Raw genomic sequence first — 26,331 nt, 5'->3', positions numbered from 1 at the left:
AGAAACTGACTGAAAAATCTTTACATTGGATACACCATATACTGTTCTTTGATAAAGCAAATTAATAGTAAACAAAGTGGTTTATATCACATTTTTTAACCAAGACACCTGATCAGATTTGGCGCTCAATTTTGTCTCCAGCCAACCACTCGTATGATTCAGGATTTTTAGAATTAGAAATACTTGCAAGGAATCAAAAATCAAAATATAATTATCTGTGCATTTGGTACAGGGACTCATCACTCGTCGAGCTGTCTCAAAATGCTTCACCGATATTTTGAAGCTGATCATAAGTGTAGTAAGCGTTCTGAAATGCTGTCTGGCGTGGAGGGCGCTATATAAATCCAAGTTGTTGCTGTTGTTGACTAGGTAATTATAGACAAATGCAGCAACCAATTTGCTCACAGCGATATCCCATAACCAGCCATTAAGTGAATGAGCAATTCTTTATACTGGAGTATTATTGTTGAGAATACCAGGAGAAACACTGTTTACTTTTGCAACATTGCCATAGGATCATTAGTGTCCACCTGAACAGGCACATGGGACTTTGAATTAACATCCGATCCAAAGCACAGGATCTCTAACACTGAAATGCTCCCCCAGTAGTCACTGGAAAGTCATCCAAGAGAAGAGTTCAAAGCCTCAATGTTGGAATGGGTAGGCTCATTAGTCCAAGTGTCTACCATTTTACTATGATTTAAAAGAAATAATATTACAAATATATTTGTCAGACTGGCTCAGTGGTAGCAGGCTCATCGCTGAATTGGAAGGTTGTGGGTTCAAGCCCCATGTCAAGGCGTAGAACTCATATAATCTAATCAGACACTCCAATGCAATACTATTTATTGCATTGTTTGAGCTGTCATTCTTTGGATGAGATATTAAACCAAGGCCCGTCTGACTGTTCAGGTGGAGTTAAAGACTGCACAGCACAATCTGAAAAAAGAAGATAGTTTTTCCTGGTACTCTGGCTAACAATCCCCCAAATATAATTTGTCATTCATTTCATGGCTGTTTGTGGGACATTCTGTGGGCAAATTGGCTCCTCCATTCATTACTGCACTTTACAGTATATCATGTGAAGCACTTTAGGATGTCCTCCTAACGTAAAAGGGGCTATACCAAACAGAAAGATTATTTATTATTAAACCTTTTATTCCATTACGTAATTTAAAAAATATATATTTTTGGAACAGCAGATATATTTTACATTAATTTAACCTTAATTAACCTTCCAGAGTAAGAGGAGCATGCATCAGCTCTGCGGTGCAATAATTGATGCAAGCTCACAGCTGAACAAATTGCAGTTTCAGCCAAATAAAGTCTGCACATTTCTGTCCCATGCGGTTACAAGATAAAGTACCATTTATCTTTATCTTGGGGAGGGCAACAGGGTGGGCGGGGGCCAAGGAGAGGAGGAGCGACAGGATGGGGGGCGGGGGGGAATGGGTCAAGGGGGGCTGACGGGGCAGGCGAGCGACAAGCCGAGGGCGAGCGACGGGGTGAGATGGATGGGCGACGGGGCAGGGTGCGGGCGACGGGGCAAGGTGGGGGCAACGGGGCAAGGGGGGACGGCGAGGCGAGACGGGTCGAGACAGGGCGACGAGGCAAGGGGGGGCGACGGGGCGAGACAGGGCGAGGGGAGACAAGGCGCGGGGGGGGGACCCCGAATAATTTCCATGCAGTATCACTCTATGCACCACTAGGTGATGTGTTGTTGTTGTTGTTGTGTGTGTTTGTGTTGGGGGGGGAGGGGGGGGGTTGTAGACCCCCCAATTCCAGGTCTCTGCTGACAGACAGTCACAGCCCCTCAGGTCTCTCGAGTCTTTCAGACACACAGACAGACAGTCTCACACTGTGGGTGTGAGACACACACGGCCCTAACTGGCTTTTCTGTCTGGTTTAAAGGCCGCTGTAAACAGGCGGCCCCGGTCCCTCCCCGGGTGAGAGCGGCGATCGTGGCCATCCTCTCGGGGGCGCTGCTGGTTGCGGTGTGTGTGTGTGTGTGTGAGGAGTCGGCGGCCCCCGAGGCTCAGACAAACGCCATTGTTACAGCCGCAGTTCCCCCTCCGCTCCCCCCCCCCACCCCGGGCCCGGGCCCGGGCCGAACCCCAGGGTTTGTGCGCGGCCTCTTACCGACCTCAAGGCCTACCCCCGTGCCTCTCTGCCTGTCCCCGGGCGGCCGACACTCTCCGAGCTCTCTCTAGTCCTCGTCGCTCCTCTCCGCCGCGCGGCCCCGCTCGCCGACTCCCATCTCGCACACCGACGCGGGCCGCCCTGCCCCCCCCCCCACGGAGCCGCCGCCGCCGTCGTCGTGATCCGTCGCTTCAGCGCGCGACCCCGACCAACCGTCAACCCTGCACTACACTACACTGCGCGCGCGCGCACGGCCGCACTCGCCGACTTCAGCGCTCGCGCGCGCACGCGCGCGCCCGCCCGCACGTACGTACGTCCTCCCGGACGCCTTCCCACAATGGTCACTGACGTCAGCGCCCACACTACCCCCCCCTCCCCCCCCGGGGCTGGTGACGCTTGGACGTGCGCGCGCCTGTGGGAAGGGGGGGGAGGGGTGTGTGGTGTTTACTCACTGGGAAGGGAAGGCTGTGCTGTGCTGTGTCTGTGGGGTGTGTTGCTGCTGGTGTCAGTCTGGCTCAGTTGGGAGCACAGCACCTCTGTCCCCTGAGATAACAAGGTCATGGGTTCAGGTCCCCGCGGCACGACTGTGAGAGCACGTCACGTTCTTTGTAGAACTCTGGTTGCATTTGGGCAGGATGACGCGGGTCCCCAAACTGCCAGTGACCAATGTTATTTGGGCGGCGGGTGGCTTGGGGTTGGGAGGGACTGGTGGTCAGGGCAACTGGGATCAATTTCTTCTCATTTAACGCCACGGGAATTCTGACGAGCGCCCGAGTGCGTGAGGCCCCCGACGCGCTCACGTTTCGTCCCCCGTTCTCAGCCGCGCTGGGGGTCCAAACGAAAGGGAGCCGCGCAACACCGCGTTCGAAACTTAGATTTGATAACGTTTTCGAACGACGTTTTAGAACGTTCGATGAACGATTTAAGTTAGAAGATCAGAGGACTTGGCCGGATTCTTTCGGCAGGGTCTCAAATGTCTGCTTTTCTTTACCGTACTTCATTGCTGCACATGTGGTGAAGGGTGTCATCCGATCAGGTCTCGAGCTGATTACACAGGATGTCAGATTGGAGTGGTTGGGTCAACTGTGAGGATCGTATAATCCTAAATTTGAGAGAGTAATGGACATTACTTTTGATGCAAGTGTTTTGAAACATTTTTACCTTATCCTTTCATAAATGAAAGGATTAAAATCTTGCACCTCACTATTAAGAAATCGCATTCTTATTTTTCAAATTAAAACTTGGGGAATTCTTCCAAATCGTCACCTACATGTATGCAGATGACACCCAACTCTACCTTTCCTCCTCTACCCTCAACTCCACGACCACCGATGTCCTGACAGCCTGCCTGTCCGACATCGAGTCCTGGACGAGAGACAACTTTCTTCAGCTAAACGTGCGCAAAACTGAGGCCCTCCTGATTGGCTCACGTCAGCGCCTCCGCACCTCAGGCGCTGACACCATCAGCATCCAAGGCTGCACTCTCCACCTCTCAAAGCCAGTCAGGAACCTCGGGGTTCTGTTCGACCCTGAGCTGTCCTTTCTCCCCATATCCGCACCACAACTGGCACCGCCTTCCATCACCTCCGGAATATCGCCAGACTACGGCACTACCTCACCCCTCACGCTGCTGAAACTCTGGTCCACACCTTTATCACCTCAAGGTTGGACTATGGGAACTCTCTCCTCGTCGGCCTTCCCGCCACCTCCCTCCACAAGCTGCAGGTCATTCAGAACTCTGGAGTCCTGTAGCTCAGTGGTTAGAGCACTCGCTTTGCAAGCGAGATACCTGGGTTCAATTCCAGGCAGGGCGAAACCTTGGGCAAGTTTCCTTACTCCACACAGAGCCTAATAATAATCCCTCCAAAACCAAAAACAATAATAAAATTGGCATTTTCAATCTACGACTGTTTGTGGGACATTGCTGTGCGCAATTGGCTGCCGCGTTCGCTCACAAATTTACAGTCAATTCACTTTACAGTGTGTTCTGTGAAGCGCTTTGGGACGTCCTTCCGACGTGAAAAGCGCTATATCAAATGCAAGGATTATTATTATTATTATATAACTCTGCAGCTCGTGTACTGTCCCGCACCAGGCTTCGCGATCACATCACTCCCACCCTCGCTCACCTCCACTGGCTCCCCATCCCCCAGAGGGTCGAATTCAAGATCCTCATCCTCACTACAAGGCCATTCACGGCCTTGCTCCCTCCTACCTCTCTGACCTACTATCCCCCTACTTACCTGCCCGTACCTTCCGTTCCTCTGGCTCCGGTCTGCTCCACATCCCCCGCCCCAACCGCCCTACCATCGGTGGCCGGGCCTTCAGCCTCTCAGCCCCCAGGCTCTGGAACTCTATCCCCCAGTGCCTTCGCCTTGCTTCCTCCCTTTCCTCCTTCAAGGCCGGTCTCAAGACCTTTCTCTTTGACCGTGCCTTCAGCTCCCCTCTCAACTCTCTACTCCCTCCTCGCTCCCTCCCTTCCCTCCCCTCACCCTGACCATTTCCCCCTGCTCGGGTCCTGACCTGACTGTACAGCGCCTTGGGACATCCTCCCGACATGAAAGGCGCTCTATAAATGTAATCTTGTTGTTGTTGTTGTTCAGAAGATCCAGTTCGAGATCCTGGTCTTCACATACAAAGCCCTCCATGGCCTCACCCCACCCTATCTCTGCGAACTCCTAACCCACTACCAACCCGCCCGTTCCCTCCGCTCAGACGGCTCTGGCCTGCTCCATGTCCCCTGACCCACCCGCCCCACCATTGGCGGAAGAGCCTTCAGCCACTCTGCCCCCAACCTCTGGAATTCCATCCCCCAGTCACTCCGCCTCGCCCCCTCCTTAACCTCCTTCAAGTCCCGCCTCAAGACCCTCCTCTTTGACCATGCCATCAGCCACCTCCCTTCCCCTCCCCTCCCTTCTCCCTCACTGACCCCAGCTCGGGTCTGAAATGCTGTACACTGTCCAGCGCCTTGGGACGTCCTCCCGACATAAAAGGCGCTATACAAATGTAATCTTGTTGTTGTTGTTGTAAACGAAAGCATAGTAACAGATTAGTTATAAACGGGACATTATAAAAAAAATTATTCTTTCATTATTTTGTAAAGTCGAGCTTTATTTGTTTGGGAAAAAAATACACAAGAAAAATAAAACAACAATTTGCAATTATTCAGCGCCTTTCACATAAGAGGGCATCTGGATGTGCTTTACAGAGACATTCGGTGGAAACTCAAGCACGTCGGTATTGGAGGGTGGGCCAACACTCATTCATGCGTTCGTATCCTCCCAATTTGACTTTTCAAATGCCATCCTTGCCGGTCTCCCCAGCTCCACCATGCACAAGATCCAGCTGATCCAAAACTCCGCCACCCGCACACTCACCCACACTAAACTCATACCCCCATCACACCAATTCTAGCCATGTTCCACTGGCTTCCTATCGCTAAACAGTTTGATTTCAAGATCCTCACCCTTGTTTTGAAATCCCTTCATGCTCTGGCGTCTTTCTACCTGTCCAACTTTCTTTTCCTCCAACCGACAACCTGCTGCCTCAGCTCGACTGGCTTCAGCCTTCTGTAGGTCCCTCGTACCTTCCATTCCACCACTGGTGGCCGCGCTTTCATTCACTACGCTCTGAAACTCTGGAACACTCTTCCTCTATCCCTCCTCCTTGCCCTTCCTTCCCCATCTTCAGGTCATCCCTGAAGACCTTCCTATTCGACAGTGCCCACGGTCACCCTCCCTCCCCCAGCTCAGCGTTGTGCTCCGCCACCTTCAAACGCTCTGGGATGCTGCCCTACATGAGGGGGTGCTATATAAATGCAAGTTGTTGTTGTTGCAACAAAAAGGAATTATATCATAAACAAGTAATTCATGAATTTTCATCTTTCCCCCACCTCTCTCGGACCACCCCCCCCACCAGCCCTCACCTCCATCTCGGGTGCAAACCCTGGTCTCTCCAGCGTCTTGGGATGTCCTCCTGATGTGAAAAACACTATATGAATGTAAATTTGTTGTTTCTGTTGTATTTGAGAAATTTGATACATTATCAACTTTTCAGTTCTTGATGTAATAGATATTTATAATGGATACACTGCCTTTAGATTCACTAAAATACGGATTACGGTTTAAGGTTCCTCGAGTCAGATCTGTATGCTGATGCTTCAGTTCTCATTCATGACTGAATTAATCTCGTCCTTCCCCCCCACCTCATATTTTTTTCATATCAAAACCTGCATTTGGTTTTAAATGTGCTTTTCTCATCAACTCTACAAAAGGCAAGCACATAAACTCAAGAAGTACTGTATAGTAGTCACAGTGCTATGGTTTTTATTGGTTGTTAGAGGCACTATCTGAATACAGACAGAGTGCTGCATTGCTGCATTTCATCCAGAAAATACACACTTTACAATATATTCTGTGAAGCGCCTTTGAGTTGTCTCAATGACATGAATTATAATATACTATAATAATGACTCATAAATTGAGGTCTTATGTGTCTGTATGTGTCAGGTGGATGTTAATGAGCTCATGACATTATTCAAAATGTGATGGGAATTTATTTCCACTGATGTGCTACACCTAAATAATAATAATAATGCATGCATTTGATATAGCACCTTAGTACATTGTCGAGATGTCTCAAATGTTTTAACAGTATTTACTATAAAGTTTTGTGACTGTATTAGTAGGTGAACACAGCCGCCAACTTGCATACTGCAATGTTTCACAAAGCTGGAGTCGATTGGGGAGACTATACCAAATTGTGTCTGTTTTGTGTATTTGAAAACTTCAAACAAAATATTGAGTTTGATATTTGTTTCAGATTACTCATACCTATTTGGTGTTAGCCTGGCTTCATTAATAGCATTCTCTCCTCAGTCACAAAGTAACGGGTTCAAACCACATATCGGGACTTTGAATTCACAGTCTAGGCCAACCCACCAGTGCAATGTTGTCAAAGGTTGCATGATTGGAGGTGCCATCCTATCTGCCTGTCCAGGTGGATTTTTAAGATCTTACTCCCGGTGTCCTGGCCAAAACGCCTCAAGATAAAATTGTTCATTCATATTATGGCTGTTTGTGGGATATTGTTATGTGAAAATTGGCAGCCCCCACATACAGTTGCATCATCCACACACAATGAGCCCTACAATCACACATATGTAAACTGATTCTCACATACACATTGTGATAAGGCAAACCTGGACTTCGCTGTGGAAAGCAATCTTGTGAGTTGAATAAACTGTGGAAACTTTGCGACCTCATTGCCGGGGTTAATGAGGTAATTGAAGGCAGCAGCTTATTTAAGAGAGAAATGGCCTCCATCTATTCTCTAGCAAAGGAAAATATTCTGTGGGATTGTGTGGACTGTTATTTTTTATTTGGTAACGATTTATTTTGATCAATGTGTGAATACTTTACTTCCAAAAGTGACTTCAATTGGTTTGTTCATGGTCGAAACAAGCACTACCCTCTCTCACACACACATATACTTATGTACTATATTATATGTGGAAAACAACTGCTTTATTTGCAACACGCATATAACAGAGTCTCATAGCATCCAGAATAGACAAGAAAAGTGATATATCATTAAGAGCTTTGCTTGGAGGATCATTTGTTCCATAAAAGTACTAGTTTTCCATATTTATACCTCAGTTCATTTAAGAATTTGTTTTGAGGCTTCAATTTAAACGATGGCATACAAGGCACAAAATTCTTCCCAATCTTAGCCTGAAAACTTTTTTTGTCTTAAAATATAAGAGAGTAAAAATATTTGTCTATACAAACTTTACACTAAATCCTGTGAAGTGCTTTGAGATAGTTTGACAATATGATAAAATACAATATCAAATGCAATAAATGATATAGTTTGTTATAATTGTTTGTGTGTCATCAGTGATGACTTTGTTTCTTTCTCTTTCAAAATTATATCGGCAAAACAAGATAAAGTTAATGTTATACACTTCAAAAGCTGCATTTTAATCAGATAAATGAATAAAACTTCAAACAATTCTCATTGTTGTATTGGGTGAAGGAACATACAATGTATTGTAAAATCTAGTTTAATATTTTTGCATAAATTCAATATTTTGTAAAAAAAACACATGCAAAGTGTTTTGAATTCAGAATGCATGGAATTTCAAACTCACACTACAGCAAATATGGGTCATGTGGGGCAGCAGCTTTAAGCTATATAATTGTACAAAATCAAAATACTGGCACTCTATTCTGTCCAGGATTGCAATTCATAGTTACGATTATTATTATTGTTATTATTATTATTATTATATTGATAAGACCTTCACTTCAATATAATTAAATGTAAGAAAAGAAAACATACTTCAAAAATGACATATTGAGTTTAAGATTTGTCCTAACATCTATTTTTGCAGCAATCTTTGACAATCTGAATGCTTTTATGATTGTTTATATCTTTTCAGTTTCTTTCAGGAGGTGGGAAAATGAGGGTTTCTGCTGTCCAAGGTTAATTGATGCTACTGAGGGAATTAAAGGTTGTAATTCATTTGTGTGGTCCAGATGGGTGACGTCAAGAACTGAACCGCACGTGAACAATTTGTGGTCACTATCTGAAGCCAAGAATAGGATACTGTCTAAAATTCCTTGAGAGATATCTAATAACCGTGTATAATATATTATCATGAATTTTATTTGTTTCCATGTCAATTTTCTCCCTCACTTCCACTGAAGATTATTTTAAGACTATTTTCCTTTCTTCTGTGGATGCAGCCACCCTCCAGTACCTTGCCTTAGTGGCTATTATCCACGTGTGAGTTTGAGTTGTGGATGTTGGTGTTCTATTTAACTGAGTGGCTCCAAGGCAAGGCCAAGGCAAAGCCTTAACAGGTAGGTGATTCTCTCTGGTCCAGCAGTGGGAAATTTGCCAGCCAGTGCTCTCAATAGCAAGCTATATGGTTTTAGCTGGTTGAGCTCCAGTAGTATGGTAAGCAGCATGCATTTCTCCAGGGAAAGAGTGTGCATTCCATTCCAGACATAGGAATTTCCATGTGTAGTGGCATACATATATGAAACTCTCTGTTTGGTTTGGATACTCTTTTAAGCATGGTGATGTATCAGGCACCTGCTGACCACTCCCCCTCCCCTTAACAGCCAAGCCTGATCCATTATGAGCTTGATCCCATCCACCCAAGCACTGATAACAATTCCCAGAGGCACAAGCAACACTTTGTTATATGACAGCACTGAAGCCTGTCTGTGGTCAGCTGCACTATCATTGCAATATGAATTGGACGATACTTTCTGTCACTTTTTGAGATTAGACCTTTACTTCCCTCTGACATGTTTAGCAGTTTTGTTGTAAATCATCCAAAGAAAGATAAAGATTCGAAATTAGGAACAATTTCCACCCTTCCTCCAGAAACTCTCTGAATAGGTTTTTATTTACCGTATTGCACAATTGCAAAAATATGACAAATACAAATCAGTTCCAGCTGAACAATTTGTCTTCATCTCCCTCCAGCATTAGCTGCAGTGCATCAATAGGCTGCTGTCAGATAATAATAATCCTTGCATTTTATACAGTGCCCTATCACGTCATTGAAATATCTCGAAGTGCCCCACAGGATTTGCTGTATATTGTGTGGGCGAACCCAGCAACCAATTTGAGCAGAGCAATGTCCCACATACAACCATGAAGTAATGACAAATTTTATCTGGAGGATTGTTGGCCAGGACAACAAGAGAAATTCTTTGATAATAATAATAATAATAATAATAATTAACCAGCAAAAGTGACATAGAGAAACAACATCACAGTAATCTGGAACTCACAAGTACATACAAATAGGGCAATCAGCTATAACAAACCAGATAGTATCATAAAGAATCAAATCAAGTGTACGTGTATTATTATTATTGATGTGGCTATCCCAAGTGATTGCAATGTAAAAAATAAGGAACTAGAATCAGGTAATATATCGATCTACAAATTGAATGCAGGCTTATGTGGCAAGGTAAAACAAATGTAGTTCCTGTAATCATGGGTGCAACAGGTACGGTTAATAAGACGATTCAGAAAGAGCTTGCCAAAATACCTGGCGAACAAAATATTAACCTCGTGCAAAACTTAGCTATTTTCGGAAGCTCAAATATATTACGAAAAATAACATCCATTCATACGTAACCAGGTGGTTGACAGTGATGGGAATGTGAAATGATCGATTTGGTCACTAGCAGTGACAAAAAGCGTGTGTGGATTCCTGTGCTCCAATTGTTCTCGTCTCCCTCTTAGATACTTTCTCCAATGGCCTGGAACTCATGGGGGCAGAGAAGGAAAGAGAGAAGGGTGTACTCTAAAGTTTGCCACTCTGGCACAGCACAACACAGTTAGTACAGGCTGTAAGTGTTCACAGTGCCATCAGGTGACTGTGTTTATTCAGATGTTTCAGTGGAAATTTGAACAAGCTTCCCGACAGAAGAAAGGTGGGCTTTGTAAGTATTATGGTGACAGCACTACTGCCTTGCCTGGTACCACAGATTGTGGCATGAAATTAGACCCTACCTCCTGATCTGAGCTATACCTCAAATTGTATACGTGTTGCACAGACGTTGGAAGAGAGTACACTCGAAACAGCTTCAGTTTGCCCCAATGACTGTCAGCTTAGCAAACTGTGGTGGAACAAGCACTTAAGTGTCACAACAAGATGTTGAGCCCTAGCAACTGCTCCCTAGGGCATGACTAGGGCAAACAGCCACTTGAGAATGTGCCCTTCCTATGAAAATGCAGCCAAATGTAAAAGCACTGTAGATTAGTGCATGTGTGATAACAACAACAAACAACAAATTACACTTGTATAGCACATGTCACATCAGGACGAGGTCCCAAAGCATGGTCACATGTACAAGTTGAAGAAGAGAGGACCAAGGACAGAGTCCTGAGGAACGCTGAACGATACTGTGCGGGGGCTGGCAAATAAGCTGTTTATGGAGACAAAGTGGAGATGGTGTGAGAGGTCGGATTTGGACCATTCAAGTCCAGGTGAAGGTTGAGGTGAGAGGCAGTGAAGGAGGGTAGAGTGGTCAATAGTGTCAAAGGCAGCAGAGTGGTCAAGGAGGATGAGGAGACAGAGGGAGCCCTTGACACAGATGAACAACATGTCATTCGTAGACGGAGCGGCGGGAGAGGAAGGAGTGAAGCGGGGAAGCAACGACTCGATCTAGGACCTTGGAAAGGGAGGTTGGAGATCGGGGGATGGGAGTAGTGGGAAAGCAGAGCTGAGTCCAGAGAAGTTTTTTTGAGGATGGGGATGATGATGGCTGTTTTTAAGGGAGTGGGGATGGTGCCACTGCAGAGAGAGAACCAGTTGATGATGTCTGTGAGTAGAGGGGCAAGGAGGTGGAGCTGGGAGGTAAGGAGAGGGGTAGGGATGGAGTCGAGGGAGCAGGTGGTGGGTTTCATGTGGGTTATGCTCCGCTCAGCGGGCTCCGGCCTGCTTCATGTCCTCTGCCCCCCGCCCCGCCTACCCCACCATTGGCGGGTGGGCCTTCTGTCACTCTGCCCCCACCCTCTGGAACTCCATCCCACAATCCCTCCGCTTCGCCCCCTCCCTTTCCTCCTTCAAGACCTATCTCAAGACCCTCCTCTTCAACCGTGCTTTCGATCTCCCTGCTTCCCGCGCTGCCCTCCACCCACCCCAATCCCGACACCCCAGCACCTTGGTATGTCCTTCCAACATGAAAGGCGCTATACAAATGTAATTTTGTTGTTGTTATAATTGTGGTGAGAGAAGAGGGGAGGCAATGCTGGTTTGAGTTCAATGCAGGAATGCTAGGACGTTCAGTAGATTTTAAAGATCCAATGGCACTATTCAACAAGGAAAGAAAGTTTCTCCCTGTGTCATTGTTAATAATCCCCTGGAATAAATGGTCATTCACTTCATGGCTGCTACGTTCGCCTAGAATACACAATCCCTACATTTCACAGTAAATCCTGTGAAGTGCTTTGAAATATTTTAATGATGTGATAATCCAAGGATTATTATTATTATTACTTTGAGTAGGACCCAATATATAGGGAAAAGTTTGGAAGTCCGTTCAAATTATCTAGACCCGTCAAGGACACAAAGCCTGTATGGAAATGGATGTTTAATTAATGTGAAAACATTTATTGATTGTTCTTCAAATCTAGCTATAGAAGGAAGGAGTTACTCCTTGCCAAATATGTCAGTCTGTAATCTCATTGGCCTTGGTGATTTATAGCTTTCCTGCTTTTAATATATGTGCAATGGTCACCTTCAAATCATTCCCATTCATCAGCTGTTATCAAATCACAACAACAACAACTTGCATTTATATAGCGCTCTCCACATTGGGCGATTTCCCAGAGCGTTTGACAATGGTGGAGCCCAATGCTAAACCACAGGTAGGGGAAAGATGATCGTAGGCACAGTCGAAGTGGGAGGTCTTCACGTGCAACCTGAAAATGGGAACAGAGGGGGTAAGGCAGAGGGATTGAGTGAGGGAGTTCCATAGCTTCTGGGTGTAGTGGCTGAAGGCACGGCTACCGATGGTGGAGTGGAGGATTCGAGGGACAAGGAAGAGAGCAGAGCCAGTAGGGTGGAGGCAGTGGATAGTGCTGTGAGGAGTGAAGAGGCTGGAGAGATAGGGAAGGTGCCAAAGCATGGAGGGATTTAAATACTAACGTGAGGATCTTGAAGTCGATCCTCTCTGTGACATGGAGCCAATGGAGTTTGGCAAGGACGAGAGGAATCGTGCAGGTAAGAATGTGGGCGGCGGAGTTTTGGATAAATTGAACATGGGGAATAGTGGAGGAGGGAGACCAGCAAGGAGGCCATTTGAGTAATCCAGCCAAGAGGTGACGAAGATGTGGACAAGGGTTTCGGCAGCTTCTGGAGGGAAGTATTGTTGGAGACAGGCAATGTGGTGAAAGCGGAGGAGAGCGGTCCTGGTCAGGGACCAGATGTGTGGAAGGAAGGATAACTGGGGATCGAACCTGACGCCTAAGTTGCGCACGGTTTCAGAGAATTTTAAGGACAGATCGGGTAGGTTGAGGAGGACTGAACCGTAGAACAGAAGACGTCAACAGGAGACAAAGAGTGTGGCTTCCGTCTTGTTGAAGTTTTACTGCAAGTGGGAGGAGTGGGAGAGCATACCCAAGTCATTAGGATGACTTTGATACAAAGCCATCATTGTTCGTACATTTTTGGAGAAAGGGACCATGCACAGATACCCGAAATGTCTGGCATTACAACATCGCTCATGTTAGAAGAGCATTGCCCCTGACACACCACCCAGTTATGCACGTTGCCAAACTTGTTTTTGTCGCAAAACCACACATGCACTGAGTCAACTGACAGATAAATAATCAGTTGTTCCAAGAAGCAATTCGTCTTTGTGCAAATTTCATGAATTTTCTGCTCTGAAAACCAACTCATGCATGAAAGCATCTAGGGAGAATAATCCTAGTTTCGCTAACCTCCTCATAACTAAAGTGCTTCATTCCTGGTAAACCTCCTTTGCCCCCACTCCAACACCCTAACATCTTTCCTAAAGTGCAATGCCCAGAACTGAATGCAGTACTCCAACTGAGGCCTAATCAACATTTTATAATTATTCCACACAACCTCCTGACTTTTGAATTCTATGCCCCTATTTGTAAAACCTAGTATCCCGTATGCTTTTTTAACAGCTTTATCTACCTGTCCTGCCACCTTCAGAGATTTGCTTATGTGGACCACTGTGCTATCCTCCTCACCATCAACTATTTTTCCTAGCAAATCGTCTGCAAATTTGGAAATTGTGCTCCCTATATCCAGATCATTAATATAAATCAGAAAGAGCAGTGGTCCCAATACCAACCCCTGAGGGACACCACTACACACCTCCCTCCAGTCAAAAAGCAACCGTTTACTACCTCTCTCTGCTTTCTGTCTCCTAGCCAGTTCTGGATCCATGTTGCCGTAGTCCCTTTAATACCATGGGCTTCTATTTTGTTTATAAGTCTCTTATGGCAACTTACGACCAAGCACGGCACAAACCCAGGACGGTTATTAGAGAAATGAAGCGGGATCAATGGGTTGTGTCATTCCAAAAGAGGGTGCAACTACACACGAACGATCCCAAATCTTTCTTCCACCGGCTGAAGTCTGTAACGGCCGGAGAGGCCCCTCTGCCAGTGTTGGACAAGTCCGGAATTCTACAACTGACCCAGGAGGGTATCCTTGGTGTCTGGAGGGAACATGCTGTGGCGTCCGACCCAGTAGGCCACAGCAAAGTTCCGTCTACATGGAGGTTGGGAGAGTTGATGGGAGGCTTTGAACTGATTGAAGCCCATAACAACCCAATCCTTTGGGAGGAGGTGGACCCTCCTGATGTGAAAGGCGCTTTACAAATGTAATTTTGTATTGTATGTTGCATAAAATCAGAATAATAATCGTTGCATTTGATATAGTGTCTTATCAAGTTGTTGAGATGCCTTAAGGTGATTCACGGGACACAATGCAAAGTTATTGTATGTTTTTGTGGACTAACATGAAGTGAGTGAACAATTTTATTTGGAAGATTGTTAGTCAGAACATGGAGAAACTCTTGGAGTGAAGAATCTAACTAATCGGCAGTTGAACCAAAATAACTCATATCAAACTATAGAGCATAGAAGCTACAGCAAATATGTTCATTAACTGACATGGAACCTTTGCATAGTTTACAGGTAACACTCCCAAGCAATACACTCGTTGGTTTGTGGCTCTAATTGGATTGTGAGGTGATAGAGTTCCCTTATATGCAGCATTAAAAACAAAACACAATTAATCTCTTACATACAATAGGAAAGTCTAGAGGTCATCATAACAAATGCACATCAACTCTGTAATCACTGGCCAACAATCCCCCAGATAAAACTTGTCATTTCAGATAACTGATAAATTGTGTTTCGACTACAAAATATACAGTCAATTCACTTTACACTATATTCTGTGAAGCGCTTTGAGATGTCTCGAAGACATGATAAGGTGCCATATCAAATGCAAGTATTATTATTATTATTTATTATTATTCACTTCATGGCTGTTTGTGGAACATGACTGTGTGTAAATTGGCTGCCAGGTTTGTCTACAAAATGCACACTCACCACACTTTACAGTCCTGCGAATCCTGCAAAGCATTTTAAGATATCCGTCTGGGTAAAAGCTGCTATATCAAATGGGAGGATTATTATTTTTATTGCATGAGGTCTGCACCGTTACGAAACGTATTTACAAGACGAGCACAGCAGCAGGAGTTTGAGAAAATGAGGTAATGAGTTCATGTAAAAGTCACTTGGGTAGAATAACGGCACAGAAATCTGATTCGAGGCTCAGAGGTTGTGTGGGAATACCCCACTCAGAGGATAGCTCAATCATCAATGACAAATTACGGGGAAAGACTGCATTTGCATGAAGTTGGTGCTCTGAATCCAGATTGTCAGTGAGTTCCAAGTCACATCAACCAAGACAAAGTAGTCACCTTCCTCCTCCACCAACTAACTCCTCATATGGGTCTGGTGATAATAGCTCTCTGGTAATAGGACAGAAGAGGCTGGTGGGCTTGCACCTGTTGGCTTGGCGTTTTGCACTAAGCTGTACTTCTGTGACCCCGTGGAGTTGGGTCCAGGATTGCAGCTGCCAGTGCCCTGTAAACAGCCAGTTCATTCACTGACATCCCAGTGTGAGGTGAACTCAATGGCACCACAAAGTAATCGGCAGAGTATGCTACCATCGCAACGGCTCATCTGAAGGACAGCATCTCCAGCAATGTAGCACTCCCCCAGCACTGCATTGGAGTATCAGTTTACACTATATGAGTTCCTAAGTCTCGACATGGGGCTTGGATCCACAATCTTCTTACTCAGAGGTGAGAGTGCTATCAACTGAACCAGGCTGACACACCTGGTTCATTAATTATTATTATGAATAATTATTGTGGTTATTATTATTATTTTCCCAACTGAGATCAGCTAATACAGCACAGATTAAGGATCCAACCTGACATCACTATCACCATTCTTAAGAGTATTCAAAGCAAACTGAGAATTCCATGCTTTCCACCTTACACATGGAAATTCCAGAGATATTCATTGAGACAAAATATGCACTCTCTCCCTGGAGGGACATATCCTGCTTACCTAATTCCAGGAAGTATTAGGCACAGGTTGGCAAGAGCCAAGGCTTCGCGACCCCAGAGTGTTCGTTGGGGTACTCCTGGAATCTAACCAGCTAAATCAGTAGTTTGCTATTGAGAGCACTGTCTATCAAATTTTGTCGCTGCTTGCCAAGCTAGGACCACCCTACCTGTTAGGACTTTGGCTTGCGGGGTTAATGGTAGCTGAGTTGTAAGAGTCCCTGCCCCAGTGGATCTGCTTCAGCTCCAAGAAGACCCTGCTTCCCCCTGCACTCCACCTTCTCCTAGGAGAACTGGTTGTTCGTTTGACATCTGATATGCACAGGTTTGAATCCTCACTAGGTGGATGGCAGGTATCAGAAACCATATGCGGTTGGTGAAAATATTCTAGTGGGGGGAGGGGGAGTGCAGATGCAGGCTCCATGCCAGCTTCACAGAGGGCTGCCCCTGTCCTCCTCACTGTGCAGACTCTGAGATCCATCAGCCAAGCGGATGTAGGACTCCCCAACGAACAGCCCGCTGGACCAGAAGTGGGCGGGCACCGCCGACGAGACAGGAGAGTGGAAAGCAGGTGGGGGCTGCTCGGAAGACTGGCTATGGTCCGCCTCAGAGCATAGGCCTTTGCACTCCCAGCTCCTCTTAAATAGGTGAATTGTAGATAGATTGGGGGGAGGGGTGCTGAGCCATGAACTCCCTGCAAGCTTCTTAGTAGGCAATACAGCTCAGCATGAATTGCGTAAAATCATTGCCACAATCTTCCTGCCTACAGCTCGGACACACATCACTTTCCATTGAGCGATGGTTCCACCAGTTGGAGGTGCAGGGCTTAAGCAGCATCTACTTACCTGTCTGCAAACCAATCAAGGTGGATTCCAGGCACTGGACATACAGACAGATTATACTCTTCTCAGGGTTTCAGGCTTTCCACTGCTCGATCCTCTTAAAGTGAGCTTCAATTGGAGGCTGGCTTCTACAGATTGGCAAAGGTCCAGCTACCTTCTCCATCTCTCGGTGCTCTACTGCCACCTCTTGCTGCAGGTGGACTCCTCATTGAGAAGTGTCAGATCTCTTGCAGTTTGTTCAGTTTGCAGACCTGCAATCCTGTGAGTCCTGTATCCATTGTATTATAGCGCTATCTAGTGGCGAGATCAGCAATGATACCGTTTGCCTGTGTGAAGGCAAACATGTATGCAACAAAGCAGGACCTTTGGGTTGGGAATTAATAGTTTTAGCCCTGGTGCTATAGAGAGGCACCCTAAAGAGCATTTGTAACTAGTGTATGATAATAACAATTCTATAATAATGCTTGCATTATATTGCCTTTCACATCAGACAGATGTCTCAAAAGTGCTTCACAGGATATATTGTAAAGTGTAGTGACTGTGTAGCCAATTTGCACACAGCAAAGTCCCACAAACGTTAATGAAGTGAAAGAGTAACTTGTTTGTACCTGAATAATTTACAATGAGCCCGAAGCTCTATTTTCTGGTGCCGAAGCACACTGAATTTTGTGTTAGTTATTGTCTTTTTTAATGTATCCCATTGTCATTCTAAAACAAAGTTTACAACAGTTCTAGCTGTTCCTCCAGCTTTCAAGCCACTGGATCTTTAACGTGCACCTTATTTAATGTCTTATCATTAAATAAGGCAGAAGAGAGACCTTATTTAATGTCTCATCCGAAGAATGGCACCTCTGACAATACCGTGCTATCCCCCAACACCAGTACTGCATAGGAACGTCATCTCAGATTATATGGGTTCCAAATCCCAACGTGGGGTTTCAACCGACAACATTCTGACTCAGAGGTGAATGTCCTTCAAACTGAATCAGGCTGACACCTAAGTGCATACAATCAAAGGTCAGTCAGTTTACTGGTGGTCAGAGACTAACCAATCCTTGAAGTTGCAATTTTGTCTAACTAATATTATTTACTGAGTCATGAAGACTTCAATCTCAAATCATAAATCTTGGCTATAGAATTTTAAATCCATGACGTTGAATCTTAAATCATTAATATATTCTTTTCAATAATTTTTATATGTAGATGGCATAAATGGAACTTTCATTCTGGTTTGGATACTCTTAATCATGGGGATGGGGTTCCACATGTGTTAGACACCCGGCTGACCAAATATATTGAATCGCAAATCTATCAGATTCAATCTGGATTTATTAAATTGATCTTGATTCATATATCTTTCATTTTGAATATTAAATTCTTCTTTTTCCATCTTAATTAATTATTCTATCATATTGAATCTAAATGTATCATAGTGAATGTTACATTATTTTCAGCCAAATCATTTATCACCTTTGGTCATTATTCTCTGATGTTAAATCTTAACCTTATCATATTTACTCTTAAATACATTTAATTAAATCAATACTTAGTTTCTATCTTAAATCATGAATCCAGCTTCAATCTTTAATCATATTGAATCTTAAACCCGTACAGTATCTCAATTCATTAATGTAATATATTTTATCTATAATATATCACTATGAATCTAAAACATTAAATATTAAATTTATAATCTCAATTGTTAAATTAATCTTAAATCATTAATCAGATGAATGTTAAAATCAATAATTTATGATCTCCTATCTTTAATCCATGATATTGAATCTAAAATCTTTAATCCATGATATTGAAGCTAATATTTTATCGTATTGAATCTTTAGTCTGCCATTTTGAATGTTAAATTATTAATCTGTTTTATTAACTCACACACTTAACATATCTTAATTTATTAATCTAACATCTTCAATTATTAATCTGTTATCTTGAATATCAAAACAATCATATTAAATCTTAATTCTAACAGCTTGATTCTTAAATCATTAACTTATTATCTTCAATTATTAATAGGTATATCATTCAATTTTGAATTTATCAATTTGAATTTTAAATGATTAATTTAACACCTGCAATTATTTTATCACTATGTGTTTTGAAAATATCAAACTGAATGCTAAATATATTATGCACCATATTAAATCTTCTATGATTAATCTATCATCAAACAAACAAAAGTAGTTCATAGTGTTATATTGTAGTTAACCACACATGTTTAAAATACTCAGGACTAATCTATCTGCTCTGTGGACTACCTGTAACTTACATCACATTGTAACTTTTGTCATATTTTGACCATCTTCCTGTTTATAGGGAGCAACTTTCTGTTGGCATTAACCCGTTGATCCTGTTTATATAGAGCAACTTCCTATTTGTGATGACCTGATCTCTGTTTACACAATACAATTTTCTATTTAAAGAGCCCCGGTTCCCTGTTCATGTAGAGGCAGCTTCTCTTTAGGTGGAGTACATTTTGTTTTCTCCTTCCCTTCAGGTTATTTGACCTTTGAACACTGTTGCAAATTCCTTTCCTCGGCACCTCAGACTGCCCGTGCCATCTGTTACAATGACTTGCCAATTTTTTACAGGGCTTGGACATTCAATAAACTGTGCCAGATCAATCCTTGGATTTTAAACCAACCAGAATAAACTCCAGTTTGAAGCCCTATTTTTTAAATTTTTTTTTCTTCTCCTCCCACTGGTGTTCACACTGTTGCTAATGCTGGTTTGAGGTGTATTATTAATGAGACATGCACTGCGGTAACTCAATTTGACTATAACTTCAAAATCTCATTCTCACTGTTCTCACCTCCCATTGCAATTGGTGGATATAATATGCCACATGCCAGTGAAACTGATTCAAATCTGTCTGCAGCACAACCTGCACCCATCCTCTCATAGTGTGGCCTAATGGACACTAATAAATAATCATGCACTTGATATAATGCCTTTCACATTGAGAGGTCATCTCAAAGTTCTCCACAGGATTTAATGTAAAGCGTAGTGATTGTGTTTTGTAGGTGAACACAGCAGCCAATTTGTGTACAGTCACCTCCTGCAAACAGCTATGTTTGACCAATTTCATCAGAGAGATTGTTGGACAGAAAAAAACTTGCTACTCTTTTTGAATAGTACCAGAGATCTTTAACAGCCATTGAACAGGCAGACAGGATCTTAGTTTAACATCTTGTCCAAAGGACGGCACTCCAACACTCCTTCAGCACTGTATTAGAAAGTTCAAAGTTCCAACGTGGTGCTTGAACACAACCCCAACCATTTGATTCAGAGGCCACCAAATGAGCCAGGCTGACACAACAATATGTACCTTGCAGTGCTCAGAGCACACAGAGCAGCAGAAACCTCACACAAAACGCGTGCCTTTTTTCAAAGAATGCCAATCTCAGCCAGCAAAATCAAATTAAGTGCCAATCTACCCATGGTATTAGAGCCGTTTAAGGCAGGTAGACTTGTACGTTTTCCAATCTAATCAGGGTGGCTCTGCCACATTTGATAATCTTTTGATGCATTTCCTAATAACCGTTATGTGAACTCAGCTGAATCATTTTCTCCCACAATGGGATTAATACAGCAGTCAGACTTCAATTTACTGTTTAAATCCCTTCTTCCAATGCTGCAAAGAACAGTTCATCCCCATCCTATCACACAAACCAGAAATAGTTTATTTTTAAATCCTACTGGCGCAGTTTTGAATTGTATAAGCACAGTCTCGCTCTAATCACTAGGCTGAGTTCCTGACTCCCTGCTGTCTGTCACATCTGCGCAAGTTCCTCTCACTGCAGCATTAATTCTTGCCATGTCATCAGACACAGGAAGTCTTTGGGTTTGGCGTTCATTACAGCAGGGGATTTTCTGTAATTTTTATTTTATTAATGAAAAACTTAGATAAATTTATATCATTACCAGTAACACTGACAATTTAAAAATGACACTCAATTTATGATTAACTTGATAATTACAGAGATATTAGTCATCTTAGCTCAGATGGTAGCACTCTTGCCTCTAGAATATATGTTTTAGAAGTTCAAGCTCCATTTTGGGACACTGAACAAAGAGGCTGATACTCCAGTATAGTGCTGGAGGAGTGATGCATTGCCAGAGGTGCTATCCTTCAAATGAGGCATTAAACCAAGGTCACATCTGCCTCTTCAGGTGGATGTTAAAGATCTCTTTAACACTCTTCAAAAAGGAAGTATCTCTGGTGTCCTGGCCAACGATCCTCTAGATAAGGTTATCATTTGTCTCATGCTCCTGGCACCTTGTTGTACACATTTTAGCTGCTGCATTTGCAGACACAATCACTACACTTGACACCAATTATCTTAAAGTGCTTTGAAATCTTTTAATGTTATAGGCACTTTATGAAATGCAAAGGAATTATTTTAATGCGACTTCAAAAGACAGTTTAAAATGTTTTCATCATGTGTGTTAAAAGGCAAATTATAGTATTACTGGAACATTTACTGTAATAGGTGTAGAAGAGAATGTGGAAGATCTAGGTTCTAATTTTAGCCAACGTAATTTGCCTGGGACTGCTTTCCAAGTTCTGATGCTATTTGGCCCATTGCCTCAATCTCAACAACAAGATTACATTTGTATAGCGCCTTTCAGGTCGGGAGGACATCCCAATCTCATTTCCTCAAGTGGCTTCTCCTCTTTCTATCACACCCTGCGGATGACCTCAGGCTCTATCTTTAGTCCCCTCTTTTTCCTCATCTATATGGTCACCTTTGATTACATTTTTTTTGGTCAGCCCGATGTCTGACACGTGCAGAAACCCATCACCATGCTTAAAAGTATCCAAACCAACTGAGAATTCCATGCATCCCACCTACACATGGAAATCCCAGAGATAGATTGTTGGAATGGAATGTGAACTCTCTCCCTGGAGGGATGCATCGTGTTTACACAATTCTGGAAAATATTAGGCTCAGGTTGGCAAGAGCCAAGGCTTGAGGACCCCAGAGTGTGCGTAGGGGTACTCCTGGAGTCTAACCAGCTAAAACCACATAGTTTGCTATTGATATCACTGTCTGGCAAGTTTCCCATTGCTTGTCCAGCTAGGACCACCCTACCCATTAGGGCTTTAACTTGCAGGGTTAACAGGAGCTGAGTGGGATGACTCCCTGCCCCCAATGACTCGTCTGTCCTATCAGGTCCTTCCGATGAGCCAGGCTGGCGATACTGTAACAAAAACAGAGAGAGCTGGGAAAACTCAGCAGGTCAGGCAGCACCTATGGAGAAACAACAACAACAACAACAACAAGATTCCATTTATAAAGCGCCTTTCACGTCAGGAGGACGTCCCAAGGCGCTGGAGAAAGGAAAGTGAGTCAACGTTTCGGGTCCATGATCCTTCATCAGAACAGGTGAAAGTGGTGTTCTGTCGAAGAGTCGTGGACCCGAAACGTAGACTAACTTTCCTTTCTCCATAGATGCTGCCTGACCTGCTGAGTTTTCCCAGCTCTCTCTGTTTTTGTTTCAAATTCCAGCATCTGCAGTATTTTATGTTTTGTGGCTGTACTGTCATGAGCAGTACCCTGGAATACTGCAGACCTGCCCGGCCCAGGAACCAGACTTCCGAGACTGCCACAGAGACTTCCGAGACTGGCTCAATTCTGAATATTCCATTGCCAAGCATGTCACCTTAGAGCCAAGTTCAATGGACAATGGAAGCCTTCTGCTAATATTTTCTTGTTTCTGGTCTAACTTTCTCAACCTGTCTCTATCTCCACCTTACTGAACCAGAGGGCAGCCCCTCAACATTTCAATCGACCCTCAGCTCTTTACTCTCTCACATCCAGTCCCTGACCAAGATGGGGTTTCTGTATCTTTGTCACATCACCCACCTCCATCACTTTCGGCCTTATGTGGCCAGACTCTCAGTCAAACCTTCATTACCCCCAAACTCAACTGCTCAATTCCTTCCTTGCTGGCCACCTTAGCTCCACTCCAGGTCATTCAAAATTCTGCCACTCACATCCTTAATCATTTGAAAATTAATGTGCCCAAATTTTATTTCCCAGGGTCTTTGTGGATCAAATTCAAGATTCTCATCCATAAATACCTTCATACCCTCACTCCTCCAAATCTGTGTGATCTTCAATAGCCTCACTTCCTCTGCCCCACTGTCAGAGGCTGCCTCTTCAATCACAACGCTCTCACCTGCTGGACCTCCCTCCATTAACCCCCTATCTATACTTCAAAAAACATTAAAACTTTACCTCTGTGACTATGTCAATGGTCACTTCCTCCCTCAGTGTCGTGCACAGTATTTATTAAGCACTCCAGAATGATACTCTGTATCAAAGGTGCTTTATAAATCTAAATTATTGTTGACGTTTGCTCATAAAATACACGTGATTAAATTTGATTTAAATTTTCCAAGACGTTCTTTGATAAAGTCATTTCCACCTTAGCTGTCTTGTGAGAAAAACAGATGCACTGATGATCCCATGATTCAATTACAGCTGTTTGAAGTCTGCAAAGACAATTCAGTAAAATTAGCATTTCAAAGAGCCTGACCCACTTATTACTATACCAAAAGGATTTCAAAAGTGATTTGATAGGTTATAATAATCCTTGCACTTGATATAGTACCTTTCACATCATTGGGCCTTCACAGAATGCTTCCAAATGAGCCAGGTTGCAAGAGTTGAAAGACACTATTGGCCATAAGTTTAACATTGGTTGTTAAGAAAAACTTTCAAACAGAGTATTGAAAGGTCTACGGGGTGACTGGCAGAGTTACCAGTCTTAGCAAGACGTACAAACAGTGTACCTTCCCCCTCCCCTATAAATCCCTTCACATTCCAACATCACCCTATTCTTTTGATATCAATCCAGCACTGTTTGTGGGACACTGCTGTGTGCAATTGGCGGCCTCATTTTGCCCACAAAATACACAGTCAATCAATTTTACAATATATTCTGTGAAGCCCTTTGAGACATTTCAACAACATAATAAGGCGCTATATCAAAAGCAATGATTATTATTATTATCTTCTCCTACCCCACTTCTCTGCTCGGCTAATCCAAAACTGCTACGCCCCCTCTTCTCCGCCCCCTCTCTGGCACAGTCTCTGTTAAGCACTGCAAGTGGTCAAGCTTTTAGTGACTAAACCCCTAACCACTGGAACTTCCTTCCTCCATCATTCCACCTTGCTCCCTCTCTATCTGTGTTTAAATTCTGCCTTAAAGCCTATCTCTTTGACCATGGTCACCCCCTCTTCCACCACCCCCTCCACCCCCCATTTTCTTCCTCCCCTCTCCGATGTCTGCCTCATCATTGTAAAGGAATCCAGAATATTATCCTATTTGAAGTGCACTACATTTCTGCAAGTTGTTGGTTATATGTCCATGGAATTTCACCTTCTTGGAGGCAAATACTCGGAACGCTATAACTTTTTAAAGTATGTTCAAGCCATGCTTTCAAAGAAACCGGATTTAATCCTTCTATTGGAGTATTTTCAAGATAACAAGAGGTTTCAATAAAGAAGGCCGTTGATCCATTTGATCACATCCTTCCAGAATACCAATGCTCCTGCCTTCACACTAAAGCATCAAGCAGTTTCTTTCATGTAGGGATAACATCTCAAAGTGCTTCACACAACTAACTGGGAAGTACGTGGGGGGGGTGGGGGGATTGGGGGGATTTGGCCACAAGTACAGTAGAAGAGGTAGATGTTAACGAATATGATAAGGCAGGGGTAAAGCAGAGACTCAGGCAAAGAATTCCTGTGAGCAGATTGCTTGAAGGCTTGATGATGGGTAAAGTGGGCGGAGGATGTGAATCACGGCAGGATTTGCTGAGTGGAGGGAGCATATGGATATGGTAATCGCAGAAATAAAGTGGGGGGAAGCCATTGGAGGAGGGAAAGTGAGTACGTTAGGACAGGCAAGAGTGAAACCAGGAGAAGCCAGAGCTACGGTTCACATTTCCGTCCTAATTTAGGGCAGGGAGGAGACACAGCGAAGAAGGTGGAGTGATTGTCGGTATCAAAGACAGCAAAGGGATCAAGGAGCTGAAGAGCATAGGGGATGGGGGGGTGACTAGTGAGGATTTCTTGAGGAGGGCGTGTTGACAGTGGTTTTGAAAGAAGGAGGTACTGTGCCAATGGAGAGGGAGCGGCTGATGACATTAGTTAGCAGAGGAGTGAGAATGGAGAAGCTTGATGGACAAAAAAGATGTCGGAATGAGGGTGGGAGACAAGGGAACCAGTGGTGGGTTTCATGCGGGAGATGAGAGAGGAGCCGGATGAACGGGAGATAGGAACAGGGTCGAAGGGGTGAGTGGAGGCCAGTTGAGGGTGGGGGAGGGGGAGGAGGAAGTTATGGTAGAGGCAGTTGAGCGAAACCCCTCGATTTTAGACCTGAGCAAGTCCATTACTTCTAATGTGCCTACAAACCACGATCATAGAAAATAGTACAGAAAACTACACCGGACAATTGTGATTAATCTACAGCCTAGTAAAACATTGATAATCTCCTGCGTATTTCTGGGAAAAATAAGTGTGATCTATTCTTCTCATTGCAAGGCTTTGAGCCTGTAGCCTCTATTTGCTTAAGGAATGGTTCTGGCAAAGGAATGGGATTTATACTGTACATCTGTCTGGCTTGCAGCAGTGGAGTTTGCCACATCACCAAGACCAGAGGCCTGGAGGCTCAGATTACATCTGTTTACAACGGTCATGACAGAGCATTGCAAGTCCAGGAAATAAAAATAAAAAGGCACAGAAGCACGTTTTGTAGAATCAGTTTCAAACGGTCCTTGTGTTTTTTTCTGCAGAGAATAAGATCTCTCCACAGTTTATAAAATTAAAAAGATTAAAAATGCATTTTTGGGCAACAATATGAGGAGGGAAATCAGGGTTATAAATGTAACTTGCATTGGTGGTTCAGTGGTAGAATTCTCGCCTGCCACGCGGGAGGCCCGGGTTCGATTCCCGGCCAATGCAAACATATTTTTAAAGTTGCTATATTATGGTTAAAAATTAATGCTGTAATTGTCTCCATACAGCATGCGTTGTGTAAAAGAAAATCTGCCTATCTGTGTGTGGGGGTGTCTTTAAGCACATGTCTGTCTTTTGTAATCTTCCCTATTATTTGTCTGCATGGTCAGGATTCTTACAACAATCCTTAAGCAATTTAAAATTTTAGAC

At 43.8% G+C, this 26,331-nt stretch overlaps 1 protein-coding gene and 1 non-coding gene across 3 annotated transcripts in view; one reads left to right on the top strand and one right to left on the bottom strand.

Annotated features, from left to right (window-relative positions):
- LOC103185090 (NEDD4-like E3 ubiquitin-protein ligase WWP1) overlaps positions 1-2,288 on the bottom strand; it is a 58,918-nt gene extending 56,630 nt beyond the window's left edge. The window contains exon 1 of one of the 2 annotated variants that reach the window (XM_042332311.1): positions 2,140-2,288. The gene's annotated coding sequence lies outside the window, so the exon portion shown is untranslated. The remainder of the gene's footprint in view (positions 1-2,139) is intronic. The other variant, XM_042332310.1, reaches the window with a different exon arrangement.
- Positions 2,289-26,056: 23,768 nt separating this feature from the next.
- On the top strand, positions 26,057-26,127 carry trnag-gcc. The gene has a single exon. It is a non-coding gene; the product is annotated as a tRNA-Gly (tRNA).
- The last annotated feature ends 204 nt before the right edge of the window (positions 26,128-26,331 follow it).

Source organism: Callorhinchus milii, unplaced genomic scaffold (assembly GCF_018977255.1).
Source record: "Callorhinchus milii isolate IMCB2004 unplaced genomic scaffold, IMCB_Cmil_1.0 Scaffold2, whole genome shotgun sequence".
Classification (NCBI taxonomy): domain Eukaryota; kingdom Metazoa; phylum Chordata; class Chondrichthyes; order Chimaeriformes; family Callorhinchidae; genus Callorhinchus; species Callorhinchus milii.
This window is presented reverse-complemented; position numbering and strand designations above follow the sequence as displayed.